The 19,381-nt window shown below is 52.8% G+C and overlaps 1 protein-coding gene and 3 non-coding genes across 4 annotated transcripts in view; 2 read left to right on the top strand and 2 right to left on the bottom strand.

Annotated features, from left to right (window-relative positions):
* LOC120385078 (zinc finger protein 850-like) overlaps positions 1–19,381 on the top strand; it is a gene marked incomplete at its 5' end in the record, with an annotated part of 387,202 nt that overhangs the window by 282,589 nt on the left and 85,232 nt on the right. The window lies entirely within an intron of this gene.
* TRNAG-UCC lies at positions 2,880–2,951 on the bottom strand. The gene has a single exon. It is a non-coding gene; the product is annotated as a tRNA-Gly (tRNA).
* On the bottom strand, positions 15,884–15,956 carry TRNAR-CCU. The gene has a single exon. It is a non-coding gene; the product is annotated as a tRNA-Arg (tRNA).
* Positions 17,069–17,141, top strand: TRNAF-GAA. Its single transcript has one exon. It is a non-coding gene; the product is annotated as a tRNA-Phe (tRNA).

The following is a 19,381-nucleotide window of genomic DNA, read 5'->3' on the forward strand; positions in this document are numbered from 1 at the left end:
TGTAATGCCTCCGCTTGGTCTGATAATCTGCGCTGAAGTTCAGCAAACTGGGTTCGTAGTTCTTCAATTCCAGCCATGGTAGAGTGCTCAACCAGGCCTGGACAGTGCTACTAGAACTCAAGCAGTAAACCAATGGGGTGGACCCTGTGGATAGGATCCTGTTCGTGACGCCAATTATGTAAGCGGGGGAATGGTCCCGCTATTGTGGGGAACTTTCCTGGCTTCTGTGTACCCCGGTGAAGTGGGCTAGCGAAAGGATCTGAGTCCTTGCTCCCACTTCCTTTACCCAGAGGCCTCCCTGCCCTTGAGGACTCTCCTGTTTGGCAGAGTTCTCGTAGCCCCAACAAGACTGGGCCCAGGATTCCTGGGGGGCTCAACCCCCAACCCTGCTGTGGCCACCTAGGACAGGGGCTAAGGTGTCCCCACTCCGGGGTACCCTCTCTGCACTGGGCACCTCCCTGACCCACTGATTATTCCATACAATTTAAAGCAAATACAAGTTGTTTACTTAACAATCAATTTAAAGAAAAGAATAAGAATAAATGGGAATGGTTACAGGGAAACACATCACCCTGCTCTGTGGCAGGGAACATTACAAACAATGTCTCTGGACATCAAAGCACTTTGCAGTCTGTTCCTTGTAGGCCCCAGGCCTCCTTCTCAGGCCCTGGCTGTGCTGCAGGGATGCTGTGGGTGGGACACTTGAAATGGTGGTGACCACACACCTCCGGGCTTTGGGTGGTGGGATCCTTCTTTCCAGTGCCAGCCCCCCCGGCAGGTTAAGGTCCCCCTCCCAACCTGGCCTGCATGGACCCTTGGCTGGAGTGTCTTTCTGCGCTGGGCCCTTTGCCCAAGGTCCCCCCTTGGCTGGCCCCAGTTGCTCACCACACTCTGGCTCTCTGGCTGCAGCTCTGCTCCCAGCACAGGATCTGCTCTCCCTGGGCTGTGCCTCTGGCTCTCTGGCTGCAGCTCTGCTCCCAGCACAGGATCTGCTCTCTCTGGGCTGTGCCTCTGGCTCTCTGGCTGCAGCTCCGCTCCCAGCACGGGATCTGCTCTCTCTGCGCTGTGCCTCTGGCTCTCTGGCTGCAGCTCCGCTCCCAGCACAGGATCTGCTCTCTCTGGGCTGTGCCTCTGGCTCTCTGGCTGCAGCTCTGGCCCCTCTGGATCTGGCCTGGCTCTGTTCTCCAGCTCAGCTTGGGCCCCTGCTTCCTCCTTAGCTCGGCCCCACTCTGTCTGACTCCGGCACATTCCTGCTCACACACGGAGGACGGGACCCACACTGGCCTTCTGTCTCCCTGATTAGCCGGCCTGCCCTGTCAATCAGGCTGACCTGAAGCATTGGCCTCTTGCCATTGTTCCTGGGGACTGTCAGTCTCAGGGTCCTGATTTGCCATCAAACCCTCCCCTTTTAGTGCTGGGAGCTAGCAGCCAAAACACCCCCACTGAATGTTAGTAAGGGGGCAACAGTCCCCTTACACTGACATCTCCAGTTCCCTGCCAGTCCTGGGAGTGTGAGTATGCGAGTGTGAGTGTGACACTCCCTCCACCCCGCTTCTTCTTTTGAGCTTAGCTGTCAGTATAATAAACGTGCTGCTTTCTGCCAAACTCTGGTGTGTCATTAGTTCTCCCTATGCTGACTAGCTGGCCCAATTTGGGGAAACACCTGCGATAAACTCAACCCCTGCAGGATAGAGGGTGGTGAAATGAGCTGAGAAAAAAGCCTTGGCATCAGCAGGGGAAAGCTAGAGGACCTTGGCCAGTCACCTTTTGAAGCCTTGTGGCTTGGCTTCCTCTGAACTTGGAGATTGGCCTATGGCGGCCGGCTCTTCCTGCTGCCTCCTCTGTGTGACTTGCCAAAGGAGGAAGTGAGGCAGCAATGGGGCAAAAGAGGAAAGTCGAGCTGAGGAAGGCAGGGCAGAAGCTAAGCGCCTCAGTGCGGCTAAGTGGGGTTAGTAGAGCATCACCATTCGTTCTGCAAAGCCTGGGGAGGTGCGGTTGGCTGCTGGGAGGTTGAATCCTGTGCCTGCCTCTTGGCTTCCCAGGGATGGCTACTTGCAGCCCAGGAGAAGGACAGTTCTGGGTGAAAGGACGAGAAGCAAAGCTCTGGCAGGAAATTTGGGTGCGCGGTGCTGGCTCTGCGCTGGGGGAGGGGGTTGGGATGCAGGAGGGGTGGCACTTACCCCAGGTACTGCAGCTCCCAAAGTGACCGGTACACACAACCCTCTGGCAGCAGCTCCTAGGTGGGCCGTGCCAGGGGGTCTCTGTGCACCGCTGCCTGCAGGCACTGCCCCCAGAGCTCCCATTGGCTGCAGTTCCTGGCCAATGGCCGCTGCAGAGTTGGTACTCGGGGTAGGGGCAATGAATGGAGACACTCCCCCCGCCCTGGGGATGCTGGGACATACCGTCCATTTCTGGGAGGGGCACGGAGGAACGGAGGCAGAGTGGGCAGGGAGCCACCTTACTGCTGTTGGCACATCTCTGCACACCCATTGGGGAGAGCAGAGAGCCTCCATGTGCTGCCTGGGGTAGGGGCAGAGCACAGAGCTGCCTCCCGTCCCGGGTCTATTACAGGAGTGGGTGGGTGGGGTCTTTTGGCCTGCAAGGTGCAGCAGGTTGGACTAGATGATCACACTGGTCCCTTCTGACCTTAAAGGCTCTGAGTCTAAAAGGGAGAGGGAAGTAAAGGATGTTTTTTTAAAAAATAAACCAAACATTGTAATACCAGGATAACTCCAACAGCTCATTGTATAGTCCCGCCCCTTTCTTCCTCCATTGTGTGTTGAATGACCTGCAGGACATTGATTCTCTCATTCCCTTGGTAAACTGATACAATGTGACTGAAATTAAACCAATTCCCAGGGGAGCAAACATCATATCTCTGTATCGGCTGGGAATCGAACCCAGGTCAACTGCTTGGAAGGCAGCTATGCTCACCACTATACCACCAATGCATCTGGCAAAAGTGCTCCTTATGCTTGCCTAATGAGGCTAGAGTAGCATTGAGGAGATTTTCTGCCTGTTAAAATGTACTGGATTCTCATCACTAAAAAAAAAAACACCTCCATCTTCACTTGGGTTTGAACCATCAGCCTTTCAATTAGCCACCAAAGTTGTTAATCACAGGGTATGTCTACACTACGGGATTATTCCAATTTTACAGAAACCAGTTTTTGGAAACAGATTGTATAAAGTCGAGTGCACGCGGCCCCACTAAGCACATTAATTCGGTGGTGTGCATCCATGTACTGAGGCTAGCGTCAATTTCCGGAGCGTTGCACTGTGGGTAGCTATCCCATAGCTATCCCATAGTTCCCGCAGTCTCTCCCGCCCATTGGAATTCTGGATTGAGATCCCAACGCCTGATGGGGCAAAAACAGTGTCGTGGGTGATGCTGGGTAAATGTCGTCAGTCAATCCTCCCTCTGTGAAAGCAACGGCAGACAATCATTTAGTGCCCTTTTCCCTGGATTGCCCAGGCACACGCCATAGCATGGCAACCATGGAGCCCGTTCAGCCTTTTTTCACTATCACCATATGTCTACTGGATGGTGCTGACAGACGCGGTACTGCAGCGCTACACAGCAGCATCCCCTTGCCTTCTGCAAGTTGGGAATGGTTGGGTCATTACACTAATTGAATCTATTTCCCTATGTTAAGTTCTCCTCACACCTTCTATGGGCCATCTTAATTATCACTTCAAAAAGTTGTTTTTCCTCCTGCTAATGATAGCTCATCTCAATTGATTAGACTTTTCCTGTTGTTATGCATACTTCCACCTTTTCATGTTCTCTGTATGTATAAATATCTCCTGTCTGTATGTTCCATTCTATGCATCCGAAGAAGTGAGCTGTAGCTCACGAAAGCTCATGCTAAAATAAATTTGTTAGTCTTTAAGGTGCCACAAGTACTCCTGTTCTTTTAGCAAAGATGGTTACCAGCCATACTGTCCCGTCTGCTGCTTTGCAACTTGACAATGACAATTGCCAGTTATACTGTACCATTTGCTGCTGTCATGGGTGCTCCTGGCTGGCCTCGGTGAGGTCGGCCGGGTGCGCATGGACAAAAATGGGAATGACTCCCCAGGTCATTCCCTTCCTTAAGTTTTGTCTAAAGGGAGAGTCAGTCCTGTCTGGACTATCGGGCAAGCCTACTAAAGAACCAGAGAGGCAAATGGCTGCTCCAGGTCAGAGCCCCAGACACCCCACAGAAATGATGAGCTGCATGCCATTCTAGGGAGTGCCCCTGCAACAACCCCACCCATTGCTTCCCTCCTCACCCACCCCTCCTGGGCTACTGTGGCAGTTATCCCCCATTTGTGTGACAGAGTAATAAAGAATGCAGGAATTTGAAACAACACTGACTTTATTGCCTCTGCAAGTAGAGCTCAAAGGAGGGTGGGGAGGGCAGCCTCCAGCTGCTATGATATTGCAGGCAGGACTGACTCTCCATTAGACAAAGCTTAAAGAAGAGAATGACCTGGGAGTCATTCCCATTTTTGCCCAGGCGCCCCTGGGCGACCTCACCGAGGCCAGCCAGGAGCACTCACGGGATGACGATGACTGATACCAGTCCTACTGTACCGTCTGCTGTCTGGAAGGGAAGGGAAGGGAAGGGGATGCTGCTGTGTAGCGCTGCAGCACCGCGTCTGACAGCAGCATCCAGTAGACATACGGTGACATTGAAAAAAGGCGAGAAATGATTTTTTCCCCTTTGCTTTCACAGGACGGGGGAGGGGGGGAAACGACATATACCCTGAACCACCCGCAACAATGTTTTTGACCCTTCAGGCTTTGGGAACTCAGCCAAGAATTCAAATGGTTTTCGGAGAGTGCGGGAACTGTGGGATAGCTACAGTCATCAGTCGCCCCTCCCTCCGTGAGCGTCCATTTCATTCTTTGGCTTTCTGGTACGCTTGTCTCAGCTCCTTAAGTTTCAGCACTGTGTTGAGTCCCTGCTGTGGCCTCTGTCTATCATGGCCTTGGAGATTTTTTCAAATGCTTTGGCATTTTGTCTTTTGGAACGGAGTTCTGATAGAATAGATTAATCTCCCCATACAGAGACCAGCTTCAGTATCTCCCGTACGGTCCATGCTGGAGCTCTTTTTGGATTCTGGGACTGCATGGTCACCTGTGCTGATCGGCGCGCCATGCTGGGCAAACAGGAAATTAAATTCAAAAGTTCATGGGGCTTTTCCTGTCAACCTGGCCAGTGCATCCCAGTTCAGATTGCTGTCCAGAGCGGTCACAATGGTGCACTGTGGGATAGCGCCCGGAGGCCAATACCATTGAATTGCGGCCACACTAACCCTAATCAGACATGGCAATGCCGATTTCAGCGCTACTCCCCTCGTCGGGGAGGAGTACAGATACCGGTATTAAGAGCCCTTTAGATCGATCTAAAGGGCTTCGCTGTGTGGACGGGTGCAGGGTTAATGCGATTTAACGCTGCTCAATTCGATATAAACTCGTAGTGTTGAGCACAGGGCCGGCTTTAGGCCGATTTGCCCGATTCCCCCGAATTGGGCCCCGCGCCTGAGAGGGCCCCGCGCCGGCAGCGTCTCCCGGAAGCAGCAGCTGTTGTTGCTAGGCAACGAGAGACCCTGGCCGGCTGAGGGCTGAGGCAGAGGCAGCCGCGGGTAGGTGTTGCAGGTCAGGAGGGGGGGAGGGGGAGGGGAGGAGGCACATGTGCTTTGCAGCCTTCCTTCCCCTCCCCCACCCCCAGCACTCACCTGGAGGAGACGCCGAGGGAGCTTCCGGCCCGGTGGGAGACAGGAATCTCTGCCGTGCACCTCGCTCACCTGAGCAGCTGCTGGGGCTTCCAGCCGTGAGTGTCTGACCCTGTGATTCCCCGGAGGGTTGTAATATTGGGCTGGTGTTGTGGTTTTCGTGGTGTTGCTGTTTGAGGGTGAGTTGGTGCCTGCCTGTGTCTGGTTCAAAACTAAAGCCGGGATCCTGTAACCCAGGAAAAAAGCCCCGAGCCGGTACTTAGTGCTGTGAACTCCAGGTGAGAGAGAGGGAGGTTTGAGGAGGAAACCAAATACATCAAGAGGGGAGAATGCGAAAGGTCTGCAACAGGCAGGCTGAGACTTCTCTCCCCCGCGCCCCCCTCCGGCAAGAGGGGAAACTGAGGCACGGAGTGATCTGATTCCCCTCTCCAAATTATTTTGCACAGGAAGAGGACTGGGGCTTCTATCCAGACCAGTTCCCTTCCCATCAACTCTGCTTTCCCTGCTGCAAGACCGCTGTAGGGGCTGAAGATTTCCATAAAACTATGGCTCCTTCGTTTGCCCTACATCAATAAATTAGACCATCTTGGGGGGGGGGCTATCTCCCCCCAAAGCTGTGTGGATATTAAGGTTTTTTTGAGGGGGGGCATGATAATATTCCAGACCAATCAAATGCCCAGCTCAGCTTTCTAGCCATCCAGCAGCTCTAGGCAGGGAAGGAAGGTGCTCTTGGTGCAAACAGGGGTGAATTTAGCAGGGAGAGTCCGGTTGAAATCCCGCCTGATGCAGCCATACAGAATCGCTGGAAGTGCTGGGAGAGGCCAGGAGTGGAAACAGGTGGCCTGGGGGTGGGGGGACATTTGCCCTCAGTCCTGGGCTCTGGGATGGACTAGGCTGGGTGGTGGGTTCAGTCTAGTCTTCCAGCCTGTTGCTCTCACTGGGGTTTGTGGTTTTCATCTGGCTCCACCGAAAAGATCAAGCAAGCCCAGTAGAAAAGGGGGGTGAGAGAGGCGGGAAAGGGTGTGTAATGGGTTAAAGTGACCCATCAACGAAAGAGTAAAACCAGAGTTTGACTGGGTTTCCCCCCAGCCACCACTCCTGCAAACACTGGGCAAGGGGCAGCCCCATTCCCCACCAAGGCTATGGTGAGGGGCAGCAGAGGAGAAAGCAAGCCACATGTGATGGCAGTCCCCTCCCAGCATCCACCACCCCCTCTCCGGCCCCCAAAATCTATCCCAGAGCCTGCACCCAGCCCTCTGCACTCCCTCCCAGAGCCTGCACCCCTCCACCCTTCCTGCACCCCACCTGTGCCCCAGCCCAGAGCCTGCACCCAGCACCCAAACTCCGTCCCACTCAGCCTGGGCAAAGCTCTCCTCCGTCTGGCTCCCAGCCCCTCTCCAAGGGTTGCAGGTGTCTGGAGGTGCTGCCTTCCACACCTTCCTCAGTCCCACCTCATCCATTCAACAGGGCAACTGATTACAAAGTGGGGGGAAGATCTTATTCTACTCCAAGCAAAAAGACATTTTTCTTTTACCTTAATTACACTACCTTTAGGGCCTGCTATAACATATTACCAAGGTTCAATACAAAGTCATATAAAAGTTATACAAAAATGCATAATGCAGAGATTTATCTACAACTGCATTGATGGACTGCAATGTGCAGTAATATAGTGACCCCTGGGTCTTTGAATGAGGCGTTATACTTGGAGGGAAGGGTGAGGGGGTGAGTGGGCAAAGAGTCGAGCAGTGAGCCAGCAGGAGTTCTAGGGGCAGGCATGGGGGTTTCTGGCAGGGGAGGGAGAAGGTGAAAGGAGGCGAGTGGTGGGGAATGACTAGGAGGGATACAGCAAGCCAGCGGGGGCTAGGGGTGAAGAAGGATGTGATGGTGGGGCTGAGCAGGAGGGGCAGGTCCTATTTTACTGCTGTGATCGGGTCACCCCTTGGGTGCTGTTTCGTCCTCCCCCCGCCCCTGAACCTTGTTTCATTGGGGCGGAGCTGGGGAAGGAGGGTTGGTTTCCACTGGGCTGGGTGGCGCTGGAGGGGGGGAAGGATGGGGGCAATTTTATATTAATAAGGAAATATTTTATAAATTTTAATAAAATAGTGAAGAAAATCAGTTGTACAACTATCAAAACAAATTATTTTCCTGATATGAAAGTGCAAATCAGCTAATTAATATATGATGCAATGTATGTAATAGATAATTTTGTTATTATTTATATAGTCATGGAAAGTAAATAATACATGGAAGACATGAAAGGGGTTTTTTTAAGTGTTTTTTTGTTTTAGTCATCCCTGCCGGGGCCCCATCAAAACTGTTCGAATTGGGCCCCGCACTTCCTGAAGCCGCCCTGGCAATGAGGCTAATCATCTAGTGGAACAAGCTCCGCGAGGGACGTGGTTAAGTCCCCATCACTGCCCTGTGTAAATGAAGACCGCAGCTCTTGCTGCAAGACACGTGGTGTGTGGGTGTCCCTGTTCCCCTTCAGAACCTCTGGTACATGGTGCTTTCCTGCTCCCAGTTCAAGATCCCCATCATGTGGGTGCTCCCATCCAGGATCTCTGGTGGGTGTCTCTGTCCCCCACCCCATGAACTACCTCCCGTGTGTGGTTTCCCCTGCCTGCCCCCATCCGGGATCTGTGGGTGTCGCTGTTCCCCTTTTCAAGATCTGTGTTGCTTGGGTGCGTCCCTCCCCCCAAGTCAGCATCCCCAGCGTGTGGGTGCTCCCATCCCCCCTGCAGGCTCTGCGGGGGGTGTCTGTATAAAAAGAGACCGTGTCTCGCCCAGGCTACACTGCAGGGGCTATTCACAGGCACAATCCCACTACTGATCAGCACAGGAGTTTTCACCTGCTCTGTTTCCAACCTGGGTCGGTTCACCTCTCCTTAGGCAACCTGGGGACCCCAAGCTTCCCCGGGATCACCATATTGATGCCAAGCTTAGTGCGGACACCCGATCGGCACAGCCCCCCTGCAGCCCAGAACTCCTGAGCTTAAGCGATACACTGGCCTCAGCCTCCCCAGGCGCTGGGATTACAGGCACCAGCCATGGAGCCCAGCTGCTTTTATTGCTTGGCAGCTGGAGCTTTAAACTCTGCTTTTGAGCTCTGTGCCTGGGCCAGACAGGGACAGCCTGGAACTGGGAAATGCTCCTGCTCCCCCCGCCCCCATCTCATGTCGAGCTGCAGGTGCCGCTGTCCTCCCAGGTAAGATCCCGGATGTTTCAGTGCCCCCGTCCCCCGCCCCGGTGGCCGGCGCCCTCGGCCCCCCCCACCGAAGCCTGGATGTGTGGGTGTCCGGCCCTCTGCAGAGGATCCCGCAATGTGGATGCCCTTGTCCCCCCCCACAAGATCCTGGATGTGTGGGTGCCACTCTCCCCCCCCCCCCGTAGATCTCTGGTGGGTGGGTGGGTGCCCCTGTTCGCCCTTACAGCAACCCTGGGGCACGGGGGCCTCCCTCCGCCCCAGCTCAGGGTCCCCAGGGTGTGAGTGCTCCCATCCCCCGATACAGGCTGGGGGGATTATAACTGGCTCTCCCTGTCCTGCCCAGGCGGTGCTACAGCAGCTGTTCACAGGGGCAGCAACCCCACTGTCACCCTGCAGCTTTAACCTGCTCCAGGGGTGACCTGCTTCACCCTCCTGTGGGAGCCCGGGGACACCGAACTGCCCAGAATCACCTGATTGATGCCAAGCTTAGCACAGACACCGGCTCAGCCTGGCAGGGAGCTGCCCTGAGCCCTGACAATCAGCTTCCCTCCGCCTCCTGCTGCACAGCGAGGGTCCCACGCGAGAGGCTTCGGGCCCAGTTTGTTCAGGAGCGTCCCAGGCTCCAGCTGTAAACTCTGCTGGTCAGTTCTGATCTTTGGCCACACGGGGGCGGCACTAACGGTCCCATCTAAACGCTGTTTGCATTCGGCCCTTCGGATCACGGATTGTAACCCGCGGGCAGATCTCTGAGTGCAGCCAGATCCCTCCCCAAACTGAACATTGAAGCAGCAGCTCCCGTTGGAAAGATCAGGATTTTTGCCTTTAAAAACAAGGGAAATGTCTGCAGCGAGAGACTGAAGAAGCTCAATTGATTTCATTGACTCCATGAATGTTCCTCTGTGCCCCCCTAGGAGTCTTGCCCCACATTTTGGGAACCACTGAACCCTACTCACTAATCAGCGGCTAGTGATGCCAAAACCCAGGGAAAGGGAGAACAAGTGCAGGGCCCCCAGCACTGGAGCCATGTGAAGGGGCTGCAGGAGAGGGGCAATGGCTGGTGGCACAGGGAGTTAAGGGCAAAGGGGGCACAGGAGGGGCAGGAGTTAGGGGTGAAGGAGGTACAAGGTTTGGGAGCACAGGAGCTAGCGGTAAAGGGGGAGTGGGGATCGCCCAGGGGCAATGGGGAAGTGCCAAAGTACAAGCTTTGCCCAGGGCACCATTTTCCCTAATGCTGGTCTGAGCAAACAATTGGAAATGACCCTTCAGTGAGACCAGAACCATCGTGTAGCAAAGCCCCTTTGTTAAGTGGTGGTGGCTGAGGGCTTAGGGAGATGGGATAGAAAACAACAGGCACTTGTCTGTGGAGGTTTGATTCTTGCCTGTTAAGCAAGGCTGGTGTGTGGTGTCTCCATGGCTGTACTTCCAGTGTCTGATTTTCCACAGGGAGCCAAGTCTAGACATACTCAGGGGCTCTGCGCCAGGGTTTCTCAAACTTCCTTTCACTACAACCCCTTTTTGCCAAAAAAACACCCCAAAAAACGTACTACCTGACCCTAGAAAGACACACCAAGCCCCTCTACACTGAGCACAGGCAGAGGAGACAAAGCCTGAGCCCTGCCCCAGTTAGGAGAGGGTAAAACCAGAGCTTGAGGGATTCAGCCCTGGCTGGTGGGGCTCAGACTTTTGGTTTCAGCCCCAGGCACCAACAAGTCTAATGCCAGCCCTGGCGACCCCATTAAAACAGGGTTATGACCCAATTTGGGGACCTGACTCACAGTTTGAGAACCACTGCTCTAGGCTGATGGGAGAGAGTTTTCCTGGGGGTGTAGTTAATCCACTTCCCAAGAGATGGCAGCTATGTCACTGGGAGAAGCTATATCGGTGGGTGTGCAAGCTGTGGTGTTTGCCACATTTAAGAAGTTTAATCAAACCCCATTTTTAAAACCACCTGTGGTCTGGCAATGGCAAAGGACCTCGATGAAGCAGGGTTTGTCCTTCAAAGTCCTGGACATCACGGTTCCATACTCTTAGCATCATGGGGTTATTGTTCAGTGTTAGAGTGCTTGACTGCAGTTTAAGTAGTCCTCAGTTCAAACCCCCGTGTTCCTTTATAACCCTCTTTCTTTTTTTTAAAAAAGTTAAACATTTTCATTTCCATTCTCCATTATGTTCAGGGGCTCCTCTATACAGGAGTGCTTGATATCAATGTAAACACTCAACATTTCGCTGTCCAAATGCATAAAAACCTAGCGAAGCTGTCCATCAGCTGAAATCAGTTCCAATCCTCTAAGTGTCTAGTTTATGTTTTCATCAGTTAAACAAAGGTATCATAGGAATGTACATTTGCAGATCCTCTTCTCCAGGAGCTATGTTGTGCAGAAGAACAAGAACCACATCCAGCTGCAGTTCAGGAATCTGATGACCAAAGAGCCACGAAGTGTTCTGAGGGCTGGAGAAAAATGCCTTCTAGTGAGCTATTGAACAAGCTCAACCTCTTTAGCTTATCAAAAGAAGATTGAAAGGTGACTTCATTGAAGTGTTGAAGGGCCTTAATGGAGACAAAAGATTGGGTGTTAAAGGGCTTTTGAATTGATCATAGAAAGGCATAACAAGACCCAGTAGCTGGAAGGTGAAAAGAGACAAATTCATATTAGAAATAAGACACAAATATTCAACAGCGAGGATGATTCACCACAGGAACAAGCTACCAAGGAAAGTGGTGGATTTGCCATCTCCTGATGTCATATAATGGAGACTAGATGCCTTTCTGGAATGGGTTTGCCCCAAAAGTAGCTCTGGTGTCATACAGGAGGCCTGTGATATGCAGGGGGTCAGATTAGATGCTCTAATGGTCTCTTCTGGCCATAAAGTCGACTAATTTCTGAAAAACTGAGTGTAGCATTGGGAGCAGCGTCTGATGTTTTCCTGTCTAGCCGGCTTGCTTCCTAGAACGAACGCTCCTTGAGTGGGGTGATCCACAGGGAGTAGCTCAAACCTCCAAAGTGCCTGGGCAGGGGCAGGACATTAGCACAGCAAGGGAGGGGTGTGGCAGTGACATCACAAAGGCTTTTTGCAGGACCTCAGACTATTGGTCAAAGGTGGTGGGGAGGTGGTGACCTCACAGAGAGATGCTGACATCAGGCAGGCAGGACAGGGGCGAGGGGCCAGGGAAACCTCAGAGACCCCTGTGGCTTTGCTTCAGCAAGTCTCCTTCTCCAGGTCTCTCTTTGAGGACTGAGGGCACGTTTACACTTACCTGCTGGGTCGACGCGGCAAGTTCGACTGCTCGGAGTTCGAACTATCGCGTCTGATCTAGACGCGATAGTTCGAACCCCGGAAGCGCTAGTTTGAACTCCGGTACTCCACCGCGGCAGGAGGAGTTGCCGGAGTCGACCTTGGAGCCGCGGAGTTCGCTTCCGCGGCGTCTGGACGGGTAAGTGAGTTGAACTAGGGTAGTTCGAATTCAGCTACGTTATTCACGTAGCTGAATTCGCGTACCGTAGTTCGACCCCCGACCTTAGTGTAGACCAGGGCTGAGAGAGTATTCGGGTTCACGTACGTGAGCGTCAGGAGGAACCTCTTTCGAGTTTTCTCCTTCCCTTTTCCTGATTTTACTAGAAAACAGCCCTCCCTGTTTAGAAGGTAAGAGTCTCCTCGAGGTTTGAAACCTGTTCAGTCTGATCCATGTGGTGACTATTGAATTCTAGGCATGGAAAACACGAGCTTAAGGAGGCAGAATTTTATTTTGCACCTGGGATTTTGTCCCTTAGAATCACTGGGGACATTAGGTTTTGTCCTTTTTGTTTCCCCTTTTCCTCCATCCATCCCTTCCTCCTTTCTCTTTGTCTCTTGCTTCTTTTGTCTTTTCACCTGTTCCCCTCCCAACTCCAGGAGCGAGGGGTGTGTGTGTGTGTGTGTGTGTGTGTGTGTGTGTGTGTGTGTGTGTTGCGACGGAGTGGTCTGGAGCTCCCACTGTGGGAGGTCCACCCAAAAATGTGGGGCTGAAATAGTGCTCGGGCAGTGATCCCCACTGGTGACCTGGGCCATCCTTTGGGCTCTCTGGTGAGAACCCTCAGCTTCTCGTCCTCAGTCTCTACCCTGATTGGCTGAGCAGGGGTTGTTGACAGGAGGAGACTCAGGTCCTTGTTGTTCTCTTTAAGACCAAGGAAATAAGTCAGAACCAGTCATATGTTTGACAAATTTTGCTGCTTTCTGCATTAATGGTCTCTGAGCAGTTCATGATTCTCTCTAACATTGCAGTTCTCCTCAAATACTTGCTGAATAATTACTGTGAACTGTTGTTGGTCTGGAGCTCATCTGAGAGCACTTTATTCAGATCATTCAATGTCTGAAATTCAAGATGTGATGGTTAGTTTGAAAATCAGGGCTCTTGGGTCCTATTCCCAACTCTGCCACTGACTGGCCGTGTGACCTAAGACAAGTCAATTCTCCTTTCTCAGCCTTAGCTTCTTCCTCTTTCAAGGAGGGATAATAATGATCCGCTCCTACCTACCTCAACACACTCACTGTCTCTCCCCACACAGAAACAGTCTCCACACTGCAGTTGAAAAGCAGCTGGCAATCTAGTAGGATGCCCATGGAACATTACACCATGGGACCAGCTCATGCTGCTGTCTCTGTGCATCAGTGACCCTCACGGGGCCGGATCAAGTAAGGGACTGTTGACCCCTTACTAAAACTTAGTGGGGGTTTTGGTTGGCTAGTTCCCAGCAGCAATAGAAGGGGGAAGAGTCAATGGGAAATCAGGACCCTGAGACTGACAGTCCCCAGGGGCAACGGGGAGAGGCCAAAGCTCCAAGTTAGCTGGACTGACAGGCCAGGCAGTGTAATGAGGGAGTCACCAGGCCAGGGGGTCCCATCCTCCGTGGGAGCTGGAACTGCCTGGGCCAGAGTGGGGCAGAGCTAAGGAGAGAGCAGGAGCCCGAGAAGAGCCGGGGAGCAGAGCTGCGCAGGTGTAGTGCCAGAAACTGCTCCCTGTAGGACTTTGCTACCTGTAGCAGTTACTGATACCTGAGGTTGTTCTTATTTGCTGACTTGTCCTAATTGGCTAAAACTTGACAGTGGTGGGGGATGGAACCATAAAGGCTTCGTCCTCCAAACGACCCTGCCTGGTGCCCATCTGTATCTATTACCTCTTAACACCGGATTGTAAAAAATAGAGTGAGGTCATTTAAACATCATTTATTTTGCAGCTTCATTTACTGTGCTTACAATGTAGCATCCTGACACCGATACTTCTGCCCACGTGCCCTGTGGGTTGGATTCATTTTAGTGGGATGCGGGACATGTGGAGGATAATTTAAACTCTTAATTTCCTTAGGGTTTCCCTTTAATATACTTCTATGCTGGTGCAATTTCTGACCATTGCACGTCTATTGTATTTATTACAATAGCACAAGTAAGTCACACAAGTGACATAGTCTAGGGGCTTGGCTACACTTGCAAATTAGAGCCCATTAAAGCAGCCCCGGGTGCCCTAACTCCTGAGGTGTCCACACTCGCAAGGCACATGGAGCACCTGGGCTCTGTAGGTGGAGCGCTCCTGGTAATCCACCTCCATGAGAAGTATAAAGCTCGCTGAGCCCTGCTGAAATACCCGGGCATCAGTGTGGATGACGTGTTGCACCACTGCACTGTGTTTGGTCTCAGGAAATGTCCTATAATCCCCTGAAGTCAAGTGCCCACTCTGGTCATTGTTTTGAAATCGGCTGCAGGCATGCGGATATCCCCTTTCGAAGCTCCGTTTCTGACAGCCGGCTGCTTATCTGCTCTGGGACAAAGCAACCATTAGTGTGGAGTGCTGCTGTTGTGAGTGTGTATGAGGGGAGGTGGGGGTCTGCTGCTGTCTGAACACACAAGACAGCATGCTGACACACTCTCAGCCCCCCCCAAACACACTGTCACTCCCCCCACGTACACACAACACACTTCCTGTCACACTCCACCCCGGCCCCCCATTTGAAAAGCACATTGCAGCCACTTGCACACTGGGATAGCTACCACAGTGCACTGCTCTCTGTGGTATTGGCAGAGCTGCTAATGTGGCCACTCCAGTGCGCTTGCAGCTGTCAGTGTGAACACACGGCAGCGGTTTCCCTGCTGTGGTTTAACTCCCAGTGCTCTACCTCTGCAAGTGTAGCCAAGCCCTAAATTTCCCAAACCAACCGAACTCAGTAACTGCCCTCCACCACCACATGCAGGGAGTAGGGGCACCGTGGAGCACACGCCGCACTTACTGGCTCAGCCTTGTGCATGCTGGGGTGGCCACCTCCCCATTGATGAGAGCTGGTCCCACCGTCTCCGTGGAGCTCCAGTCTGCCCTGCTGCCATCCCTATCTGTGTTGTCTTCTCTAGCAGTTGACTGGAAGGTGAGCACTGGCCGCATGCCATGTAGCCGTGTTGTCTCGAAGGGCGAAAGCAGGAGGAATGATGCCTTCATAGCCCATCTTATATTCCATAACATAGTTAAGGAAAATATTTCTCAATGAATTCTCAGTAAAAGATCAGTAGCAGCCAGTGTCCGCATCAGTCTACGAGCATTGGTATTTTCTTGAAATTTGTCAGACCAACCTATCTAACACTTAACACACATTTGAAGTTCTTCTTTTCACACTGTTGCTCATTCTCAGGTTCTGCTTTGTCTCCAGACAGATCCATTCTCTTTCAGGACGGCCTTGCTCTTTCTGTCTGTGTCACTCACTGAGGTGTCGGAGTAAACACTCCCCTTCCTTCTATTCTCAGACAAACACTAGTATTAAGTGTTTGCTACTGATGGGTCTAGAAAGGATTTGTCAAGTGGAAGATGCTGTTTCTGGGGGATTGCTCCCAAGATCCAGTACTTTGGGTTCAAACGTCTCCCAGCTTCCTTGGGGAAAATAACACCAGGGCTTTGTTGCAATATACAGGAAGGAAGGTAGGAAGGATATGTTCTACCCCAGATGGGACTTGAACCCACAATCTCTGGCTTAGGAAGCCAATGCCTTATCCATTAGGCCGCTGGGGCCCTGAAGCGAGAGGTGGAAATTCCCTCTCAGGATTGCACATTCCTCACATTCATTCAGAAGCCAAATACCCCATTTAATGGCCTTACAGAAACGTCTGCATCCCCTGGCAGCGAGGCACCTGGGCAGGTCGCTGACAGAGCTCAGCACCACCTTTCTGCCAGCCATCGTTAGAGAAGAACCCCACCCTAGCGTCACCCCTCCCTCCTTCAGCACCTCCACGGCTGTGGCTCTGAGTGGCAGTAGGATGATTAGGGGGTGAATCCGGGGCTGGAAGGGGGGTAAGGTCGGCCTGTAAGGAGGAACCAGGTGGGGCAGACCCAGGGGGAGGCTGTGGGCTGCTGGTCGGTTGTTGGGATCCGAGCTCTAGATCAAAGCTGCACAGTGACCTGACACCCAGGGCTATAGGGCCGACATAGTGACCCCTTACTGGCCTCGGTGACCCCAAACCCTTGTTACTAAGGGCATTGAGGAGTCTCTGTCCCTTAATAACTTCTGGGAGCTCCCCAGCAGGCTGCGGGCGTCAGCCGCCTCCTGCCTCACAGGTTAGACTCTTGGCACCGTGCCAGCCGCCCCCTCGCTTGCAGGCCCAGTGTAAGAAGCAGGAGGCCTGGTGCTGGCAGAAGAGGGTTTTGATTGATCCACCTCTGTGTTATGGGCACAGGACACTTCCACTCAGTAGCATAGCTGGGGAAGCAGGGGAGCAGCTAAGGGCGTCGGGTTCCTCCGTGGGGGTGTGGAGCAGCCGTTCGTTTTCCTGTTCGCTCCTCTGCGGTGTGAAAATCGGGAGGGGAGGCAGAAGCCCCACTTCCTCCCGAACTGACGCCCAGTGGGGAAGCCAGGACAACGGGGGCGGGAGGTGGTGGCCAGACTCTCACCCCAGGGTCCAGCTCAACTTCCTCCCGCGCGCCACTGGCCCCCAGTCCCCTTCCACCACCAGGTCAACCCGGGCACTAGGGCAGGAACGGGGTGAGGCAGCAAGTCAAGCTGAGCAAGGCAGGCAAAAGCGAGTCTTGTCTTCATGGGCCACTCCCAATGACGCCCTTTTAGTGTGCAACTGCTGCAAAAACATCCCAGACAGAGAAGCACCAGGCCAAAATACTAGCATACAGCTGCTAAAGTAGCTCAGTTGGGAGAGCATTAGACTGAAGATCTAAAGGTCCCTGGTTCAATCCCAGGCTTTGGCAGGTGCTTTCATCTTCTTTGTGCAGGGGCAGCTTGTTTTCTAGAAGCCCAGTGGTGCCTGCACCCAAGATGAGCAGGGTTTCCTGGGGTAAAGCAATTTTGGGGCCCTTCCATTAAAAAAAGTGGCAATACTGTATTCTCACGGGGCCCTGCAGGGCCTGAGGCAATTGCCCCACTTGCCTCCCTCTGGGTGGCCCTGAAGGTGAGTCTCTGCTGTAGGAAAACATAGAATGGGCTTCTGCCCTAGTTGGCCCACCTGACTTTTAACAAGGAGAGATGGGAGCTGTCTTTCCCAACATGGCAGGAAGAGAGCAAGGCAGGGTGACCCTCAGGAATGGTGCCAGAGGGCTGCTGGGCAGTGACAGGCAGGAATAGGGGATGAAAACTCCTCTGTGCAGCTGAGCAAGGGCAGTACCAGGAAGGGGCATCTGTAAAAGTGGCCGTGTGGAAGATGGAAGGGATTTGGGGGCCCAGGAGGAGGTGCTTGATGTTCAGTGCCTTGGAGCAGCTGGACTTAGCCATGGTGAGTGTTCAGGAAATGCCCATTAATAACTCTAGGGTAGCTCAATAGGCAGAGGGTGATTGGAGGAAGGGCCTCCTGGCCAGGGAAGAATGATGGGGCTGGAGTCACATTCGTGGTGCGAGTACAGAAGGTGGTGGAGCTCCGACCAGGGAGGGCATTACTGGTGGCTTTGTGCTCTGTGGCACTGGTTACTGCTATATTAGTGTGTATGGTCCCCAGTTAAGGCATGAGAGGGAAGATCAAAGGCTCCCTTCCTCTGGACTGCATGGTGTTCGTTGTTGTTGTTGGGGGGGGGGGTTAATTGTGTCAGCCGGCCTGAGCACCGCTGGTCCTGTTTTCCCAACCGTCAGAGGAAACATTTTCACAATGAGCACTACCTGGCGCAGGTCTGTAGTGAGGTCGGCTTAGAGGAGCTCACTCCAGCCACAGAGGGGGTTCACCTTTCTGCGGGGACAGACCAGGACTCGCATTGACTGGATTTATGCTTAGCTTTTGTATCTTTAGCACGTTGCTTCTCAGATTCTTTCTTGGCCTGACTTGTTACACTTTGACACTTAACAGGCCAGAGTTTGTGCACCTTCCTATTATCCTCACTAGGATCTGATTTCCAAATTTTAAGGAATGACTTTTTGCCTCTAATAGCCTCCAGTACTCGGCCGTTTACCTAGAGTGGCGTTCTGCTGGTCGTCCTATTGTCGCTTCTGATTTAGGGTAAACGTTTCATCTGAGCCTCTAATTGCAGTGTTTTTCAACAGTCTGCATGCTGCTTGGAGGCACCTAACACTTGTGACAGCAGCTCCTTTTAATTCCCACCTAACCATCTGTACTTATGCCGATAGGTCGACTTTAGGTCTTTAACTTTGAGCGGTAGCTGAGAAGATGTTAAATCGGGCAGAAACCCATTCGACAAACCTCTTCATTTCCTTGTTATTTCCTGACTTCTTCATTCATCCCCTTTTCCTTATTTCCTGGCTGAGGCGGCGGCCTGCCAGGGAGCTCCCCGGCACCTCTGGCTGCCTGGGCTGAAGGCAAGAGGCAGGCCTGGGGGTGGTGAGGGCCTCTTGTCCCGTAATGAGGCCGCACTGCTTCCTGGTCCCTTTTCCCACCCACACCAGCAGGTGGCTGCTGCGGGAGAACACGAGGGAGGCTCTCGGGATGCTAGGCAGCGCTGTGTGGCTGTCAGGGGAAAGACCCTTCTTCTCTAAAGATGGCTGGCAGAAAGGTGGTGCTCAGCTCTGTAAGCGACCTCCCCAGTAGCCTCGCTGCCAGGGGATGCAGACATTTCTGTAAGGTGCAGAAAGAGGTTATTTGGCTTCCAAGTTAATATGAGAAATATGCATTTAGGAGATTGAATTTCCATTTTTCTACAGGGCCCCAGTGGCCTAATGGACAAGGCAATGTCTTTCTAAGTCAGAGATTGTGGGTTCAAGTCCCATCTGGGGTGAAAAACTGCCTCTATATTGCAAGGAAACCTTGGCCTTATTTTCACCAAGAAAGCTGGGAGATTTTTGAAGGCAAAATATTGGATCTTGGGAAAAATGCCCCAGAAATGGGCATTTTGACAAATGCTTTCTAAACCCCGCAGTAGCAAACAATTAATGCTACTGTTTGTCTGAGACTAGAGGGAAGAGGAGTGTTTACTCCCACACCTCAGTGAGTGAAACAGACGGAAAGAGCAAGGCCATCCTGAAAGAGAATGGATCTGTCTGGAGACAAAGC

This window comes from Mauremys reevesii, linkage group 17 (genome assembly GCF_016161935.1).
Source record: "Mauremys reevesii isolate NIE-2019 linkage group 17, ASM1616193v1, whole genome shotgun sequence".
NCBI classification, from domain to species: Eukaryota; Metazoa; Chordata; order Testudines; family Geoemydidae; genus Mauremys; species Mauremys reevesii.